This window comes from Prunus persica, chromosome G7 (genome assembly GCF_000346465.2).
Source record: "Prunus persica cultivar Lovell chromosome G7, Prunus_persica_NCBIv2, whole genome shotgun sequence".
In the NCBI taxonomy this organism is placed as follows: Eukaryota; Viridiplantae; Streptophyta; class Magnoliopsida; order Rosales; family Rosaceae; genus Prunus; species Prunus persica.
In genome coordinates, this window is record NC_034015.1 from 578,901 (window position 1) to 594,789 (window position 15,889).

The window sequence follows — 15,889 nt, forward strand, 5'->3', positions numbered from 1 at the left end:
GTGTCTTAACGAAGTCACAGCTAATATTTAAATCACAGCACCAAGAAACACAATTGAAGACTTTCATCAAATATTATTATACTGCTGAAAAAGGCTTTGATTCATTTGAGTCTAACAACCAATATTGCGATTGCCAAGGATATGTTACTTTAACTGTTGCATTGCAACTATGACACTCGAATAAGTCTCTAAAACAAAGATAAATTTGCATAAATACCATCTAAAATTTCAGGTATATGCATCTGTTTGCGCCTAATTTCCGCACACCAGCCCATCTAGCTATTGGCCCATATTGACGACAGGGGTTTGGGCTTGGTTTTACCAGATTTTGCAGTCAGCCCATGATGTTTTAAAGAAGCCCAGACCATTTTGAAAAAGAGAGATTGGAATCAAAACCAATTGCAAAATAAAATTCCATAGGTTAAAGGTTAATTACCATTAGTGGTAATTTAATCTCAAAAAGCCAGTTTTAATTAGCTTAATTGTTACTCAGCTTCTGGATCTTTTCCAAAGGGCTCAAAGTTTGATCTTCACCGTTGATCACAAATTCAGAAATCAAATCAGTAGATAATGGGGACGATTTTTTTTTTTTTTTTCCTTCATTTCTTCTTCCTTCTCTCACGCTCCTCCTCTTGTTATTCTTCCTTTTTTTTTTTTTTTTTTTTTCTTCCTCCTCTCTCTCTCTCATCATCTTCCTCTCTCACTTCTTTTCCGACCTTTTTAAAAAAAAACAAGGTTGCTCTTTTTTTGTTGGTTGGGTGGTGGTTAATGGGTTGATGAATTTGCGCTTCGATTATTAACAGGGGTTCGATTGTTGATGTTTGATAGTTGAAACGTTTTGAATTTGGGGTTCGATGGTTGATGTCTGATGGTTAACTGTGGTTCTTGGTTAGTAGGCTTGGGCTAATCGGTGGATTGCGGTTTTGTGGACACCAACCGACATCTGCGGTTAATGGCATCTTCTCGGACAGTACCGGTATAAAAATTTCCAATACCAGAAAGCCTCGGTCGGATTGCGGTTTCTCTGAAAATTTGCGGTTTTCGAACCACAACTACCCCTACTTAAAATCCTTAAAAATATTTTAAATTTGAAAAAAACATTTATTAAAAAAAAAAAAGTAAGAAACAAGAGGGATGGAGAGAGAGAAAGAGAAAAAGAAATGGAGAGAGAGGAAGAATGGGGAGCAAGAGAGGCAGAGAATGGGTCGGGGAAGGGGCTGGGTGTTGGGTCGCGGGTAAGCCTCAGAGATGTGGGGTGGGTGGGGTTCGGGGTGGGGTTGTGGGCGGGGCTAGGATCGGGATGGGTTATAGGTGGGGGAGAAATGGAATAGAGGGAGAGGGGATAGAGAGAGAGTAGAGAGGGAGATAGGACAGAGGGGTGAGAGAACAGAGGGAGAGGAAAATGGGGTGACAAAGAGGGATGGGAGGGATTCTACATGTTAAAATGGATTTATTAGTGAAATTTGTTATAAAATAACCTGGAATATATGCGGATATTGAGCTGCACGTAGAATAGATAAGACACAGCTTTTAACGAGGTTCGGCTATGCCTACGTCCTCGGAGAGCAGCAGCAGTAACCTTTCACTATAAAAATAATATGGTTACAACTTTAGTGTTTACAACATATGTGGCTCACTGAATTTTCTCTCTAGGAGAATTTCTCTCTGCTTTCTCTTCTCTCTTTTCTTTCTTTCTCTTCCTTTCTCTTTTTCTTCTTCCTTCTTCTTTCCGTTTCTCTTCTTATTTATAGGCTGAAATAATCACTATTCATCACTGTTCACCCGTGACAGACAAACTCTATCAAAGCCGCCAAATGAACAGTAATGAACAGTAATGAATAGTGTGTGGGCTCCATATCAAGACTTTTTACAACACTCCCCATTGGAGACCACATGTCCCTAGATTGGTTGCCTCATTAAAACCTTGCTTGGAAAAACCCAGTGGGAAAATCTAAGCGAAGGAAAAAGAGTACAACGTGCATATGTCCTATGTTAGAGGACTCTTGAATGCTCCCCCTGATTTTGCATGCTCCAACTTGATTGCTTGCAGAGTTGTCGTAATCCGATGCCATGTACTAACTTTTGGAATGTATATTTCGGCAATGATTTAGTGAAGAGATTTGCCAGGTTATCACTTGAGCGGATTTGTCTGACTTTGATTTCTTGACTCTTCTAGAGCTCATGTGTATAGAAAAACTTTGGTGATATGTGTTTGGTCCTGTCACCCTTGATATATCCTCCTGTGATCTGAGCAATACAAGCTGCATTGTCCTCATTCAGAATTGTTGGAGTGTCTGTTGTTGAGGGTAGGGCACATGTGCTTCGGATGTGATGGATTACCGATCTTAACCAAACGCATTCACGACTGGCTTCATGGAGGGCAAGTATTTCTGAGTGATTGGAAGATGTGGCCACTAATGTTTGTTTTGTTGAGCGCCATGAGATCGCAGTTCCTCCACATGTAAATACATACCCAGTCTGTGATCGTCCTTGATGTGGATCAGAGAGATATCCTGCATCAGCATAACCAATAATACTCTGGGCGTTGGTCGATTTACTGGAATAGAATAACCCCATGTTTGTTGTCCCACGAAGGTATCGTAGAACATGTTTGATGCCGGTCCAGTGTCGCCTTGTTGGAGCAGAACTGTACCTTGCTAACAGATTTACTGAGAATGATATGTCTGGTCTGGTACATTGTGCTAGGTATAATAAAGCTCCTATTGCACTAAGATATGGTACTTCTGGACCAAGGACCATTTCATCATTCCCTTTTGGACGATATGGGTCTTTCTTAGTGTCAAGCGATCGAACGACCATTGGAGTGCTAAGTGGATGGGCTTTATCCATGCCAAACCGTTTCAATACTTTCTCAGTATAAGTTGATTGATGCACCAAAATTCCATTAGCACTGTGCTCAATCTGCAAGCCAAGACAATATTTTGTCTTTCCAAGATCCTTCATCTCAAACTCACGTTTGAGATAATCAACAGTCTTTTGAAGCTCTGCAGAAGTTCCAATTAGATTCATGCCGTCGACATATACTGCCACTATCGCAAATCCAGACTTTGATTTCTTAATAAACACACATGGGCAAACAGGATCATTTGTGTATCCTTCCTTCAGTAAATACTTACTGAGACGATTGTACCACATTCGTCCAGATTGTTTTAGCCCATATAATGATCTTCTCAATTTAACCGAGAACATGCCCCGTGGTTTGTTTCTGGCAGCTTCAGGCAACCTGAATCCTTCTGGAACTTTCATGTATATATATGTATCCAATTCTCCATACAAATATGCGGTAATGACATCCATGAGTCTCATTTCAAGTTTTTCTGAAACTGCCAAACTTATTAGGTAACGGAATGTAATTGTGTCCATTACTGGAGAGTACGTTTCCACATAATCAATTCCAGGCCTTTGTGAAAAACCTTGCGCAACGAGTCGCGCTTTATACCTTGAGATCTCATTTTTCTCATTGTGCTTTCTTGTAAATACCCACTTGTAACCTACAGGGTTCACATTGGGTGGAGTTGGACTAATATGTCCAAAAACACTTCTCTTTTCCAAAGAATTTAATTCTGCCTGGATTGCATCCTTCCACTTGGGCCAATCTTGCCTCTGTGTACATTCATTAATAGAGCGCGGTTCAATATCATCATCTTTTATGATTTCAGCAACCACTGAGAATGCAAATATATCATCGATGATCATCTCATTTCTACTCCACAATTCATTAGTGGACGTATAATTTATGGAGATTTCTTGACTTTCAGGTACGGTTGCCACTCCAGGGGCACTTGTTTCACCAATGACGTTTTCCTTGTCAAGAAGTACCTGTCCCTCTTTGGGGGCATTTGAATTATGAATTGTGGGCTCTCTATTTATTTCATTTGGATTCATTTTGTCCATCAACTTCCTCTTTCGAGGAACTGAATCCTTTGAGCCTAGTGGTCTGCCACGTTTTAGGTGTGCAGCAGATGAACCATTTGCTGGCACATTGCTTTGTCCATTACGGACATCAATCCGTGCGGGTGCATTTGCAGCTGGGATATGAGATTTTGTCACCTTTGCTGCATCATTAAATGCATCTGGCATCTGATTTGCAATACTTTGGAGGTGAACGATCCTTCTCACTTCGTTTTCGCGTTGAGCAGTATGAGGATCGAGATGAGACAATGTGGATACATTCCAGGATAATTCATGTCGTTTTTCAGGAATGAGTTTGCCTTGTTCTTTAGACACAGATTTTTCTCCACCTAAAGGTGGGAAGATTGTCTCATTAAAATCACAATCCGCAAATCGTGCGGTAAAAATATCACCCGTCAGGGGTTCCAAGTATCTGATGATAGATGGTGAATCAACACCAACATAAATTCCCAATCTGCGTTGAGGGCCCATCTTAGTACGTTGCGATGGTGCAATAGGCACATATACCGCACACCCAAAAATTCTTAAATGTGAAATGTTTGCTTGATTTCCCAATACGAGTTGTATTAGAGAACCTTGATTATTGGCCACTGGCCTCAATCGCACAAGCGATGCTGCATGTAAAATGGCATATCCCCAAGCAGAAACTGGCAACTTTGTTTTCATTAGCAAAGTGCGTGCTATCAATTGAAGGCGTTTAATTAAAGCTTCTGCCAAGCCATTTTGAGTATGCACATGGGGAACAGGATGTTCAATATCAATGCCTAATGACATGCAATAGTCATCAAAAGTCTGAGATGTAAATTCACCAGCATTATCGAGTCTGATTGACTTCCTAACCTTGGTGAGCTTTGTATGTCCTCTTTTTTTTTTTTCACATGGGCCTTGCCGTTCAGCAAGGCCAATCCGGGTTTGAATGTGATGATCTTGATGTGCCTTGGTTGTTGTGGCTTTCGGTAGGGTCTACCAATAGGACACTGAGCGCTAGGTCTTAGAGCCGTGGTCCTTGGCTGAAGGTTTTGGCAGGGGCCTTGGCGTGAGTCTGCCGTTCGGGGGCTTCTTGGTGTTGGGCTTGCTTGGGCAAGTTGAGAAGTTGGTGAGTCCCCCAAATGGGTCTGCGCGAGCCTTGCCGTTCGGCAAGGGTTTTTTTTTGTTTTTTTGGTGTTGAGCTTTCATGTTCTTTCACTTGTCAATGTGGCCAGGACAAGTTTGGGTCCTAGCCTTGTGCTGGGGCTAGGCTTAGGAAGTAATCTAGCAAGCTTGGAATTTTGGTGACCCTTTCGTTTGTTTTCGCACAAGCCTTGCCGTTCGGCAAGGCCCATAACTTTCTCTCGATTTTTGTTTGTTGTTTTTGTTGTATATTTGAAAATTGAATTTCAAATTGTGTGTAGGTACAAGAGATTTAAGAGGGAAGATGAAAGGGTGCTAGGGTTTGCTCGTGAATCGAGGCGTGGGTACTCTTGGTTGGCTATAAATAGGAACTTGGAGTGGTGAAGGCACCACACTTGAGTTGAGGAGAGAAATTGTGAGAACTTGAGGAAGAGGAGAAGAGATTTCCAGCGAAGGTTTTGTGGTGGTGTTTGTGGCTGAGGTGATTTCCGGTGACTCCTTCGTGGTGGTGCGAACAAGGTTAGACCTCATTTCGCTTGAACTTTTGAATTGAAATGTCTTGCTTTGCATGAACATGTTGAAGGCTAGGAAGAGCACATTGAACATGAGCATGAACATGATGAACACGTTGAACATTTGTATGAACATGTTGAATTCTTGCTTGGTATGAACAAACATGAAGATTTGGCAAATTTTTCTGTTGTTGTGGTTCGATCCTCCTTGCATGTGCATTAGTTCCTTTTTCTTGTTTTTGCAAATTGTAGATGTCCGAAAGTTCTGATAGAGAAAGTCTTGACCCCCCTGCCTTTGGTGGGGATAACACTGAGAGTGAAGAGCCCAGCCAATATGTTTGTTCTGAAGAGGAGAGTTCAGAGACAGAGGGTATGGTAGAAGGCATTATAGAAAGTAGGATGATAGGGCATGGGGGTGAGAGGGGTGAGCCGTCGGTAGACTCTGGGTCGGCTGCATATAGGGAGATGCAGAGGAATTATATAGAGTTAGAGGCCATAGCGAACCGGGTTCTAGCCTTGCCTCACATGCAAGAGGTGGGTTCGAGCAACCAGGCATCACCATCGGGGTCCGTGGGTATAGCCGGGGCTTCAATTTCAGAGGGAGTAGACATTTGGGTTGGTGTCCCATTGCCGAGGCGGAATACGCTTACAGAAGCGAAGTTGGCTCAGCTTCGGACAGACGTCAGTGTGCCAACCTATGTGGGCTTGAGGTTACCTACTGCGGCTGATGTGGTTAGATATCCCGCGGATGGCTCTGTGATGATTTTCACGGATATGTATCGACACGGCTTTAGACTACCCTTTCATCCGTGGGTGCAGATGATGCTAGCTAAGTTGGGGTATGCGCCGGGGCAGTATAATCCCAACTTTTGGATTCTTCTTCATGGGGTGTACATCGCTTGGTGGTTGGCTGGGTTGGGGGAGCCAACGTTTGAGTAGTTTATGTATTTGTACTCGGTTTCGAAGCAGCAGGGGAATTTTGGCTGGGTACAAGCTAATTGCCGAAAGGCGAAGGAGAGAGGCTACTTTATTAGTCATAAGCCAACTACACAAAAGTCCTGGAGGAACAGGTGGTGCATGGCTTATGGGGACTGGGAGAGTCCGCCAGGGAAGAGCGTTGTCCAACACATTCCTACCCACTTCCAGTCTATAGGTCCTTGGCCCCATCCCTTAAGACTGTTTGATGTTTGATAGTGTTTTGCTTTAGGCCTTATTCTTGGTTTTCTATTTTGTCTGTGCCAGTGTAAATGGCTAAGTATTTTCTAACCTTTGGTGCAGGTTCAGTGAAGTGGGGCCCTATCTCCAAGGAGCAGGAAGACGAGGTTGAGTGGGTGAGGACGCAGCTGTCGAAGACCGAGCGGGAGTGCGAGAACCTAGTCACTCAGAAGAATTTGTTTGAGTCCGGACTCCTTCAAGGAAGTAAGTACCTGGGTCACATTTATGAATTGTGTGCTGAGCCTTTTGTGGTTGTGACTAATGTAATTATTTTATTTGTTTTGACAGTGGCTGGCATTATAAGGGGAAGCACCAAAGTGGCAGTGGACATTGATGAGGCTGAGATGCAGAAGCGGCTCAGGGAGTCTCGGGCCAAGAAGGCAGAGAAGGGTGCTGGAAAACGCCCCAGAGATGATGATGAGGGTCGGGTTGCTGATGTGCTGGGGAAAAGGAAAGCCTTGGAGGAGGCTCATCAGCAGGTGATGGGGTCGGGGCCGAGACTTCTGCCTTTTGAGCTGCAGGCGCCGCCGAAGCTCCCTTTCGGCATGGAGGACGTGTTTGCTAAAGGGGTGGAGAAGGTGGACTTCGGCAGGCTACGCCAGCAGAAGAAGGAGGTGAACCTAGCTATGCACCGGCAAGAGGTGCCCTTGGTTAACGTCTTCCTGGAAGGCATGAAGAGTGATCCTGAGGCTCTGGCGAGGACCCCAGCCTCTTCCTTCATCGACCGGGCCCAAAAGACGATCCTCACCTCTGCCTATGTAAGTTTTGGCCTTCTTTTGTGAAAAATGTTTTTGGATTATTCTTGTTTGGATTGACTGATGTTGCTTTGCTTTGCAGGCCTTTGGCGAGATGTATGTCAGCATGGCCAAGGCGGATAAAGAGATCCAGAGGCTGAAGAGGCGTGATGAGCTGGCCAAGAGCAAGATGGCGGAGGCGCAGGAGGCCATCCGAGAGAAGAACGCCATGCTGTTGCAAAAGGCGGCCCTGGCCAAGGAGGTGGAAGAGCTGAAGAGGTCGAAGGTCGAGGAGGTGGCTGCTGCCCGGGTCGAGGCGATCGAGTCCTTTCGAACCTCAGAGGAGCTGAAGAGCTACATCATGGACCGACTAGTGGATGAGCAGCTTCGCTGGGAAGATAGGCTGGTTAGGTTCAACCCCTCAGTTAAGATTAACTTTGATACGAGTGGCGAGCCTCCTGCACAGAGTCCTCCTGCTGATGCCAGTGTCCCGACACCAGAGGCAGAGCCAGCCACTGAGGAGGCCCCTTCCACCGAGTCTTGAAGGCGTTGCCTTCTTTGTATTATAGCTGATGTACTTGTAGCCGTTGGATTAGAACACTTTGCCTTGCGCGGAGCAAGGTTGTTTATTTTTGTTGTGTATGAACAATATGCCTTGCGTAGAGCAAGGTGGTTTTGATTTATGATATGAGACTTGTTATGTGATATCAATTGTGCTAGTAAAGTAATAGCCATGTAAATGCATGAAAATGAGCCGGAGTCAGGCGTTTCATTTAAATAGGTGCCGAAAGGCAGAAGGTACAAGAGTTCTAGGGTCTAGATATGTTTACTTCTACCTTAGAGTAAATGCTCAGGACCAAAGTATTGTCCTAGGGTCTAGGTATGTTTACTTGTAGTAGTACTTGAGGTGATCAGCGTTCCAGGGATGAGACAGCGTCTTGCCTGCGGGATCGCAAAGCTGATAAGTGCCGGGGCAGCAGATTTTGATAATCTCATAAGGACCCTCCCATGTCGGGCCAAGGGTACCTTCGGTTGGATTTTTGGTAGCCAAGGAGACTTTGCGCATGACCCAGTCCCCCATTTTGAAAGCGCGGGGCTTGACACGGGAGTCGTAGTATTTGGCGATGCGTTGTTTGTACGCGACATTGCGCATGCTGGACTGGTCACGGAGCTCGTCAATGAAGTCGAGGTTGAGTGCTAACTGCTCGTCATTGGCCTTGGCATCGTAAGTGGAGGTTCGGTATGTGGGCTGGCCAATCTCTACCGGTGCCACGACCTCGATTCCAAATGATAGGGAGAACGGCGTTTCACCGGTGGATGTGCGGAAGGTGGTGCGGTAGGACCAGAGTACTTCCAGGAGTAGTTCTGGCCAGCAGCCCTTGGCTTTGTCAAGTTTTGTCTTGAGGGTCTTCTTGATAATTTTGTTCACGGCTTCGACCTGGCCATTGGACTGAGGATGGGCTGGGGAGGCGAAACACAGACGAATCTTGAGGTTAGAACAAAATTGTTTGAATTTTGCGTTGTCAAATTGCTGGCCATTGTCTGTGACGATGGAGTTGAGGATGCCGAAGCGACATACAATACTTTGCCACACAAAGGTTTCGATGCAGGCCGCAGTGATGGTGGCCAAGGCCTCGGCCTCAGCCCACTTGGTGAAGTAGTCTACAGCCACAACCGCATATTTGACTTGGCCCTTGCCCTCTGGCATCGGTCCAATGAGATCCAGTCCCCATTGGCCAAATGGCCAAGGACTTACCATGGCCGTCAATGGTTCTGCCGGGAGTTGTGGAATGTTGGCGAATCTCTGACATTTGTCGCATTTCTGGGTGAAGGCCTGGGCGTTAGTATGGAGTGAAGGCCAGAAGTATCCTTGGCGGATTGCCTTATGAGCCAACGAGCGTGCGCCCGAGTGGTTGCCGCAGATGCCTTCATGGATTTCACGGAGGACATAGTGACCCTCTTTTGGAGTCAGGCATCGGAGGTAAGGAAGGCTGAAACCCCGCTTGTATAAGGAGCTATTAATGATCAGGTATCGGGCAGAGCGATGGCGAACGCGTCGTGCCTCGGTCGAATTAGCCGGTAGTGTTTGGTTCTGCAAAAACTGGAGGATGGGGTCCATCCATGTACGGCTGTGATCAATGGTGCAGATGAGTAGGGCTTGTGTGCTGGGCTGGTCCAAAAACTCGATGTGGATGTGGAGACCTATTCCTTGCTCCAAGGCTGATGCCAACCTCGCCAATGCATCAGTGTGGCTATTCTCAGAGCGTGGCACTTGGTTTATAGAGTGGGTGTGGAAGGTTGCCAGCAAGTGCCGAGCGTGCTGGAGGTAGGCCGTCATGGAGGCATCCTTGGCCGTGAAGTCCTGGTTGACCTGGTGGACAACGAGCTGTGAGTCGCTGAATATCTGAATTTGTTTAGCGTCCATCTCTTTGGCTAGTCGAAGACCAGCTAAGAGTGCTTCATATTCGGCCTCATTGTTGGAGGCTTGGAATTTGAAGCAGAGGGCGTACTCGAGGGCAACCTTGTCTGGGGAGACGAGAACGAGGCCGGCCCCACACCCCTGGGCATTAGAAGAGCTGTCCACAAATAAGGTCCATAGGGGCTGGGTCGGGTCGAATGTGCTTTTGTTGGCGGTTTGGTCCTGGCTCGGAGGGAAATTGGGTTCGGTTATGAGCTGGGTAGCTGCCGAAGCTTGGGGCTCCGTGAATTCGGATAGGAAGTCAGCAACGGCCTGCCCCCTTATAGCCGGGCAGGGTTTGTAATGAATATCGAACTCGCCCAGTTCAATGGCCCACTTGCCTCCCAGAAGTTTCTGGTTTCTGCAACACTTGTCGGAGCGATTGGTTGGTTAAGACATGGATGGTGTGAGCTTGGAAATATGGTCGGAGGCGTCTTGCCGAGATGACCAGGGCGAACGCCAATTTTTCGATGTCTGGGTACCGAACTTCGGCATCTTGCAACGCTTTACTGACATAATGCACTGGGTGTTCCGCGTTATCTTTTGATCGGATGAGCACAGAGCTAACAGCCAAAGCTGAGACGGAGAGATAAATCACGAGGATGTCTCCGTGCTCAGGGGTTGACAATAAAGGGGCCCGGCCCATATACTCCTTGAGCTCGCTGAATGCCGTGTCGCATTCAGCAGTCCAGGTGATGTTTCTCTTGGTGCCTTTAAGGGCCTTGAAGAATGGGGCGCAGCGGTCAGTGGCTTTGGAGATAAATCTGGTCAGGGCTGCGACACGCCCTGTAAGGCTTTGGATATCTTTGACCGTCTTAGGTATTGTCATGTCTAAGATGGCCTAGATCTTTTCTGGATTGGCCTCAATACCTCTCTGGCTGATCATGAAGCCAAGGAATTTGCCGGAAGCCACCCCGAATGCACATTTGGTGGGGTTGAGCCTCATTTTGTACTGCTTCAGGATGGTGAACATGGCAGAGAGGTTAGGGATGTGTTGGTCAGCTGTGCGACTCTTGACTAGCATGTCATCGACATATACCTCCATGGTATTGCCAATCAGTGGGGCGAAGAAGTGGTTCACCAGACGCTGATAAGTTGCCCCGGCGTTCTTGAGGCCAAAGGGCATCACCTTATAGCAATAGAGGTCTCGGTCCGTAATAAAGGAGGTGTGGGCCTGATCTTCGGGGTGCATGAAAATCTGGTTGTATCCTGAGTAAGCATCCATGAAGCTAAGGAGGGCGTGGCCAGCTGTGGCGTCGACCAGCTGGTTAATGCGGGGTAGGGGGAAGCTGTCCTTTAGGCAAGCCCGATTAAGGTTGGTGTAATCGACACACATGAGCCAGCCCTTTCTTGGTTTACGGACCATCACGACATTGGCCAGCCATATAGGATAGTCAACCTCCCTGATGAATCCGATACTACTCAATCAATCCACCTCCGCCCTCATGGCCTCATAGCGCTCGGGATCATAAGCGCGACGCTTCTGTCGGACGGCAAGATTAACGCTAAGCCTATGGGATATGATATCTGGTGATATGCCAGGCATGTCATTGTAGGACCAGGCGAAGACTTCGAAGTTGAGGCGGAGGAATGCGACCAGGTCAGAGCGAAGCTCTGGCGAGATGGAGGTGCCGATCCGGACTTGTCGATCCGGGATATCGTTATGGAGGGTAACCATCTCCAGGTCTTCCACGGGTTCGGCCTGCGGTGTGATAGACTCCTCCCTCGGGTCCTCAGGTGGGTCGGTGCCAGCTTGAGGAGGGGCGGGCCCCATGGTTACCGCAAGGGCCTCACTCCTAGGTTGGTGATTGATGGTTTTGACTGCTGAAGCATAGCAGCTTCGGGCCCCGAGTTGGTTGCCGCGCACCGTGCCTGGGCCATTGGGCATAGAGAACTTCAACAGCAGCATATGCGTGGAAATAAAAGCCCTCATTTGGGCCAAGGCTGGGCGGCCGAGGATGACATTGTAGGCCGTGGGACAATCAACGATAAGGAAGGGGGTAGTGATCGTCGTCCACTGGGGTGCGGCCCCAATTGATATAGGGAGATGAATGCTGCCAATGGGCTGGACCACATCACCCGAGAAGCTCACAAGGGGTGTGATGCTTCGGTCGAGTAGGTGAGACGGGACCTGGAGTTCATTGAAGGCGTTAGCAAACATCACACTGACCGAGCTGCCAGTGTCCACCAGGATACGCCCAACGTCGAAGTTAGAAATGTCAGCATGGATAATGAGTGGATCATCATGGGGGAGGATAACACCACGCTCTTCCTCCTCGCAGAAGGTAATGGGGGCCCAGCCAGACCTTTGGGTCTTCGGCAAGCGTCCCTGCTCGGTGCTGAAGACCTGGTGCGCATAGGTGGAGCGAACATAATGTTTGATGGAGTTGTTGGAGGTGCTAGCCAGGGTAGGGCCACCACTGATGGTGGAGATCATGTTGATCTGTCGCTGGTGAGGGTTAGGCGGGGGTGCTAGGTTGTGCACATAGTTGTCCAACTTTCCCTCGCGAACGAGCCCTTCAATTATGTTGCGCAACGCAACACAAGATTCGGTGTCATGGCCGCTGAATTGATGAAAGCGGCAGAAGACACCCGTGTTTGGCATGGGCTTGCTGGATGGTCTTCGGGGGGGTGGCTTGGGGATGATAGGAGCTTCACGCACCAGGACATTCTCATAGGTGGTGTTGAGGGTGGTAAAAACCTCGAACCTGGGCCTGGGTGTGAATGGAAGTGGGGCCCGATCAGCTGTCTTGGGAGGGTTGCTTCCACTAGATTGATGGTGGTTGCAAATGTCTGCCACGTTTGTTATTGCTGAAGGGATGCTGGTAGCTATCCTTCCGTTTTGGTTGTTGGTTACCCTGGGTATTCGGGGCTGGAGTGGAATGCTGAGGCAGGGCTGAAGCGGGTGCTGAAGCAGGTGGAGGATCAGCGAAAGTGTTGCGCACCAGGTTGGCTGGGCCACGCTTGGAATTGAAGTATTCAGCCTTAGCATGGATCGCTGCCTGTTTTATGAGCTCTATATATGTGTTCCAACTGTTGCTATGAACCAGGTAGCGGAAGTTGGACTCGCGGAGGCCGCTCTTAAAAGCGCCGAAGGCAGCGCGATCGTCAGTATCCGGGCAGCGGGAGTATTCGTGACTGAACTGGGCTGCATATTCCCGAAGGGGTTCGTCCTCAGCCTGCCGAAGCATATACAAGTCGTCGGCGGAGTATAGGCGGTCAGTTTGGATCATAAAATGATCCAGGAAGGTCTGCTTGAGACTACCGAATGAGTTGATGGTACGGGGGTGAAGTCTGTAGAACCAGTTCAAGGCCGCGCCGCTGAGGGTGGAAGGGAAAAGGAGGCACATGCCTTCATCAGTGAGGCCTTTGCACCCAAGGGCAGACTGGAAGGAGTGGATGTGGGTGAGAGGGTCCTCCGTGCCAGTGTAGAAAGCGATGCGGAGGGGCTGGATATCTTTCTCCTGGTGGTAGTGGAGGATACGTTCAGTAAAGGGCCCCGGTCGTGGTTTTGCCCAGAGGGGTTGATGGCTGCGATGTTGTTCGCTCTCCAGGTGCCGGACCTTTTCGAAGAGTAGCCTCATGGTCGGGTCGGCATGAGGAAGAGTTTCGGGTGCCAGAGGCCTCGGGACGGGGCAGACAGCGGTTGGAGAATGTTCCCAATCTTCTAGCGCCTCGGTGTGGTAAGTTGGCCAGGCCTCCGAATTATAGAATTCCCAACCATCCAAGTCCCCGACACCTTCCTCGTCGGGTACGCGGGCGGGGCCTAGGGAAGGGCCCAGGTGTGTCACCCGTGGGTCTTCGAGGTTGACAGGGATAGGGATCGGTCCTGGTTGAAGGTCCGAGATGCGATCCCTGCAATCTTGGTAGATCCTGACTGGTTCATGGGGCCGGTCCTTCGGTGGGGGAACGCAAAGGAGTCGTGATTGGGTTAGCTCCGGATGAAGGTGGTCTTTACCCTTGCGAAGCCTAGCTTGGGCCGGGACACTGTGGCTGGAATGTACTGGCTGGTTCGGCTGAGTATGCCCAACGTTCTGGGTGAGGTCTTGCTGGGCATCCTGGGTGTGAGTCCTCTCCCAGTTCCGCTTTAAAGCACGGTAGTCATGTTCTAGCTTAACATTCCTGCAATGAAGGTGCTCGTATTTCTCCGACATTTTAGTGATACTGTCGCGGAGGCGCTCCACTTCTGCCTGGAGAGTGGCATCTCCCGAAGATTTCCTTCTAGAAGTACCATCGTGGGGGGTATGATGCTGGGTATCATGGCTATCCTCGGTCGGCATAGCAGAGTGTGGGGTGAAGAAGAGGTGACGAGGCTTGATGGGTGAAGGAGCCAGCTGGACTGATAGAGACAGTGGGGATTCTCGTGTCGATTCCCACAGACGGCGCCAAACTGTTGATGCTCAAAATGGCCCGGCCAATATTGAGTCCAACTTAGTGATGAGATATGCGGTGTCTTCAGCAGGGAAGAGGGCTGAGGCCCTTGGTGACCTAGGCTGGTGGGAGACCTGCAGAAGATAAAGTGGTAGAAGCAATCGTTAAGCTTCGGACACCTGTGTGGTGCCGGCCGAAGGCTCTCCGATGCCTAAGTCAGTTACAGTTGGTAACTTTGGCAGAGTAACAGTAAAGGCGAGAGAGTAGTTACCCTTTTTACTTGGGTACTGTTCCCTATTTATAGGGAGGTGAAAGTAGGAGGTTTGCACAAAGTTCCAATGTGGGACTTTGTGCAAGTCGTCGTGGTGGTGACACGTGTCCTGGGGATTAGGTTTGGCAGTTGGGAGCTTCGGCAAGTGTCTGGCACCTCAGAAGTGTGTCTTCCTTCGGCAGGGGAGAAGGCGTGGCTGCCTTGGTGCTAATCGCTTTGATGCTGGGTCTGATCGGTTCACTATGGTGTAAACAAAATTAAAATTTTTATAACTCTTATTACAAGATAAGGTTTGATATGGCTTTGATGACCGAATAGGCTGAGAAGGTGCTCAAGTCAAGAGGAAGAAAAATGTAATGGTGATCATGCATCGTTGATTGGTCTGTAATTAGGACTCAAGTCTAAATTTTTTATGTTAAACTAGCCTCTATGCACGCGCTTCCGCGCTTGCGAGAGGCTTTTTTTTAAAAAAATTTAAATTTATTTTAGAATTAAAAAAGATAATAGATAGTTGTCTTCCATAAAAATAGGATCAATTATCTGAATTTTCTTTTAATTTTAATTTTTTTAATACGAAAAATTGTGAATTTACCATATTATCCTCATTTAATTAATAATTTCAATTCTTAATGTTTGCATTAACTAAGGGCATTTTTTGGTATTTTGAATGTTTCACCATTCTCTGCCTTTTGCTTTATATATATGTTAAATAAAGGGAGCTGATTTCCCCACTTCCATTTTCTCCACTTACACTCCCTTTTATTTTTTTAATATTTTTTAATTAATTTTGTTCTTTCCCTTTCCTATGCTACCCTTACTCTACATTATTTTCTTTTTTACTTCACTTTGATATTGTTTCTTCTTTTTTTTCCCTTCAATTTTCAAAATTAATCAAAATGAAAAAGAGAAAACAAAATATATAAAAAAAACCCAGCCCCTCCTGTGTTGTACCCAACCTGTGCCTTCGCCACCCTCCCCAGCCACCACTTGCTCTCTTCCTCCATTTTTCTTTCTTTCTTTTTTCATACCCACTGTAAACCCGTAATTTTGGGATAGCCGTATGTGGGAGCATATATTTTCGTCTCCAATCAGGGCACGCCACGTGGAAAAGAAGATTATCTCTTTAATTAATTAATTAAATCAGTTTATCTGGCTAATTAATTAATTGGGATAAATATCTTAATTAATATGATATTATCTTTATTTAAAGAGATAATATCATTAATTAAGATATTATCCTAATAAAGAGAAGATAATATCATTTAAATCAGATATTATCTTCTTA